This window comes from Bos grunniens, chromosome 10 (assembly GCF_055505025.1).
Source record: "Bos grunniens cultivar Pamir isolate PY7600 chromosome 10, Bosgru_T2T1.0, whole genome shotgun sequence".
Classification (NCBI taxonomy): Eukaryota; Metazoa; Chordata; class Mammalia; order Artiodactyla; family Bovidae; genus Bos; species Bos grunniens.
The window spans coordinates 91033280-91038115 of record NC_141174.1 but is presented as its reverse complement, the minus strand read 5'-3'; the positions used below and the strand labels follow the sequence as shown (position 1 = coordinate 91038115).

Genomic DNA, 4836 nt, shown 5'->3' with positions numbered 1-4836 from the left:
TCACTATTCAATCTTTTTATTGTTGTGGAATCTGCAGTTGCAAACACACCTCGGAGGATACTCAAGGCAGTGGAGTATAGTTTATTACACCAGCGGGTCCAAGGGGAATCGGTTCCCAACAAGGACCCTGATGTTTCTGAGAGGCCCAGTTTTATACTCCCCGCTACATGACTGATTACACATTAGCAACCTCTTTGTTGTATATGACTGAGTTTTACAAGTAGGTGCTAGGAGGACTAGCAGTTAAGGTTAAAGGGAGGGAAAACGATGATTATACATCAAGGGGGGATGTTTCATGGTTACTCCAACAGGGGCAGCCTGACCTCAATACAGTCTCCATTTGCTATCTGTAGGGAGGGGAGTCTCCAGGAGACCTGGTTTTCATTAGCAATGGTTTCCTCACTCTTGGGCAGGGTTCAGGCCCAGTTTACATCCTGCCTTTAAGATGGATGACAGGCTTCAAGATGGAGTCTCTCCTGCTTTCCTCACACTGGCCCCAGCATTGCCCCCTCTTGACGCTCATCTTATCTTTAATGATGGGCATCAGTCGTGGGTAGGCATTGTACGCAGGGACTATGTAACTGCAGCAGGGCTGTCAGTCTGGAGGCTACACATCGAGGTATATGCTGGAGAATGCAAGGCCCCCAAATTAGTAATACAATGATGAACAAAATAATTACAAAAAGATTTTTCTACCAGTCACCTTTGATCCAAGAAAATACCAAACGTCCAAAAAGGAGGATTATCATCTGACATAGCTTTTACCAGGTTTTTCATGTTGTCTAGAGCAGCTGATACATTGCCAGATAAGTCAGAGATATATACACAACATTTAACATTAATTGTAGCACAGGTCTCTCCTGGGCAGCTATAAGTATGTCAAAGAAAGTGAAAGTTAGAAAGTGAAGTCGCTCAGTCGTGTCCGACTCTTTGCGACCCCGTGGACTGTAGCCCACCAGGCTACTCCGTCCATGGGACTCTCAAGGCAAGAATACTGGAGTGGGTTGCCATTTCCTTCTCCAGGGGGATCTTCCCGACCCAGGGATTGAACCCAGGTCTTGAGCATTGCAGACAGACGCTTTAACCTCTGAGCCACCAGGGAAGCCCAAATATGTCAAAAGTCATCAAATTTTGAATCACTGTCTTTCTCATTTGTATTTGTTCTTCATTTAAAACTTGGATTGCCTTTGTGTTGTCCAGGAGGGCCTGTTTCATGAAGTTAGTTAGAGCTTCTACTTTAATCATAATATCTGTTGTTTCTATAGATTGTACAAACAACGCAGCTGTGTAATCATACCATTGAAATACAGACCTTGCCAACTGTATGTCAATAAGGCAAATTTACTGGGGCTTGTTGTAAGGATGGCTTAATACTTCCATGAGCAAAGGCAAATCCTAAAGTGTAGCGGCCGACCCAACTGACTGGAAGCCAAGGCCATAAGTTCGATCCATACAGTCATTGGGTGCCGTTGGGGCCACCCATCAGATCCCAGGGTTGCACTTCCAGTCTGAGCCAGGCCAGTGAGCTGGTAAATCTGGGCGATAAGTGACCTCTTATGTTTGTTCACGTTGCTCAGAGGACAAGTATCGCACATATTTTAATTCTTTTGGATCTATGGGACAGTCACCAAATCCAATCTTTTATTCCCTTTGCTCCCAATAGATAGGGGCAGGGACAATAGATTGGCCTTTTTCTGGAGTCATCCAAATATATTTATCCCATATCTGGTAAAATTGTTCAAAGTACCTGATGGATTGGCCCATAGAGTTTTTATCTTTTTTTAAATTTTTTAAATAAAAAGTATAGGCTTTTGTTACTTCTGGAAAGCTTGCATTTACTTTAAATGTCACCCCATGGCCTTGATCAATCTGATTAGAGTCCAGTTTACACGAAGAAAGAAGCGACAGGTTGTGAGTTACCAAAGAAATGTTTCCTGTGTTGTCTCAAAAAAAGAACAGAGGGGGCTAAAGTCCCCTCTGCAGAGGGGAGACACCAACCAAGGAGGTCCATCAATCACTGACAAAGGCATGGCCCCACAAACACAATAGTTAGAAGTGTTACGGAAGTTCGCATACAAGTGGGCCCAGGACAGGAACATCTTATCCTGAGTTTGCAGTCCCAGTAGGGCTGTCATGCCAACTAGGAACAGCAGAGTCATCTGTAGCAGCTCCATCCTGGGTCTGTGGTCGTCGATGGAAGATGAGTCGGGTCTTCAGGGGTTCTTCTGGATTAGTGTGGGCGGCCCAGTGTCCCTTTCCCTCCGCAGCTGTCTTGAGCCGAGTGTGGTGAGTCCAGGGAGCGATACCTGCAACTTTAACTGCACTGGGAGTGGTTAGGACAACAGTGTATGGCCCTCTCCAGGTGCGGGGTACCGTCTGCTGTTTCCAATCCTTTACCGATACTAAATCTCCTGGAGAGTATGGGTGTATAGTAGTACCTAAAGAAAATGGAATCCTTTCTTGAACGTAAGGGATGATATCATGGATTACCTCCCCTAACTGTTCCAGTTGCAGTGACACCTCATCCCTCCTCTTGGTAATAAATTTCCCTTTACTTCCCGAATAAGTGGAGAAGGCCTCCCGAACATTATCTCATAGGGGGAATACCCGTGGGACCAGGGGGTCATTCTGATCTTCATTAGCACTAGCTTCATTAGCAGCACGTCCAGCCAGGGGGGCACCAGTTTCTTGCAGCCATTTTGCCAAAGTCACCTTGATGGTCCGGGTCATTCTCTCCACTCTTCCTGAGCTTTGTGGCCTATACACTGCATGCAGTTTCCATTTAATATTTACTGCTTTGCAGACCAGTTGGAGTAATTCAGCCACAAATGCAGGCCCACTATCTGATTCTATACTCAGAGGGAACCCAAACCTTGGAATACTGTGTCTCAGCAAGAATCGGGCCACTTCCTTTGCTTTTTCAAGAAGCTTGGTGGGGTAAGCTTCTACCCATCCCATAAACGTACTTACCATCACCAGCAAATATTTGCATCCCTGGCATGGCTGTACCTCAGCGAAGCCCACTTCTAGATGTTTCCTTATTCTTGGCACAGCTTGCATCTGCACAAAAGGCTATTAGACATGGTATGACAAAATACCGAGCTAAAATCTTGCTCAGTTCATACCCAGGTGGTTTCATCCTCATCACAGACTGGGGCCGCTTGGGCAGTTAGTAGGCTAGACACCACAGGCATCGCCGTAAGTTTGGTTGCTATATTGTCCTGGGCGGCTGCTTGCTTTGCCCCTCGGTCGGCCAGACAGTTCCCTTTCGCCTGAGGTGTGTCTGCCCTCTGGTGGCCTCTATAGTGCATTACTGCCCCTGCAGCGGGTTCCCACAATGCTTCCAACAGCAGCAGAATTGCCTCTTTGTTTTTTATCTGTCAGTTGCAGTTAATAGTCCCCTTTCCTTATATATGGAGAATGGCTGCTAGTAAAGAGCAGTGGGGCCAGGATGAATGTGCCCATCTGACCCCACCTTAAAACTCAACATTCGGAAAACTAAGATCATGGCATCCAGTCCCATCACTTCATGGCAGGCAAATAGATGGGGAAACAATGGAAACAGTGACAGACTTTATTTTCTTGGGCTCCAAAGTCACTGCAGATGGTGACTACAGCCATGAAATTAAAAGATTCTTGCTCCTTGGGAGAAAAGCTAGGACCAACCTAGACAGCTTATTAAAAAGCAGAGACATTACTTTGCCAACAAAGGTCTGTCTAGTCAAGGCTATAGTTTTTCCAGTAGTCATGTATGGATGTAAGAGTTGGACTATAAAGAAAGCTGAGGGCCAAAGAATTGATGCTTTTGAACTGTGGTGTTGGAGGAAACTCTTACGAGTCCCTTGGACTGAAGAGAGATCCAACCAGTCCATCCTAAAGGAAATCATTCCTGAATATTCATTGGAAGGACTGATGCTGAAGCTGAAACTCCAATACTTTGGCCACCTGATGCGAAGAACTGACTCATTTGAAAAGACCCTGATGCTGGGAAAGGTTGAAGGCAGGAGGAGAAGGGGACGACAGAGAATGAGATAGTTGGATAGCATCACCGACTCAATTGACATGAGTTTGAGTAAACTCCAGGAGTTGGTGATGGACAGGGAAGCCTGACGTGCTGCAGTCCATGGGGTCGCAAAGAGTCGGACATGACTGAGTGACTGAACTGAACTGAACAGACCCCACCTGCGGTGCTGCCTAGACTTCCCTAAGAGGCATCTGCAAAACCTCTTTCTCTTGAGATTTCTGTATAGACCTCATCCAGCTCTGAACACTTGGCTCTCCCCTTTTCCCTTCCTCTGAACCAGGGAGGAGGGTATAATGCTGGCACAGTCACTCCCATCATACTTGGTGCTGCAGTAGAAAGGAAAGGAACGACCTTCACTGGGGGAGGTGGGGGAGGAAAATCTCTCTCTTTTCTTACTTCCTTCTCCTGCTCTGGGAGTCCACATGTGTTCCCAGTATGGGGGAGGAAGTGGAAGCTCCTCTTCCTCTGGATCTTGATATATATATATATATTTTTTTTTTACTTTTCTTGCCTGGGTTCTGCCTGTGCCAGCAAAATCTTGCTTTCTCCTTTGTCAGGGTGACATACCCGGGCCCGAGGGAGTGGGTTTTGTGCAATTAGTAGCCATGAGTCAATGTACGGAAACTGATCTGGGTGGCCTGGCTATCCAGTTACCACAGAGTACACAGCACGAACTTTGTCCAATTTTAGAGTTCCCTCTGAGGGCCATCCTACCCCAAAGGATGGCCAGTCTATCTCACAAAAGCTTTTAAGCTTATTCTAGGTTAACTTTCCACCATAGTCTCCTCCAAAGCCCTTTCTGAAGCTTTTAA

At 46.2% G+C, this 4836-nt stretch overlaps 1 long non-coding RNA gene across 1 annotated transcript; it reads right to left on the bottom strand.

The window, feature by feature from the left end:
- Positions 1–4836, bottom strand: LOC147365368 (uncharacterized). The gene is made up of 2 exons (XR_015135471.1): positions 2971–4836; positions 1–2438 (listed from the first exon to the last, which is right to left on the bottom strand). It is a non-coding gene; the product is annotated as an uncharacterized LOC147365368 (long non-coding RNA).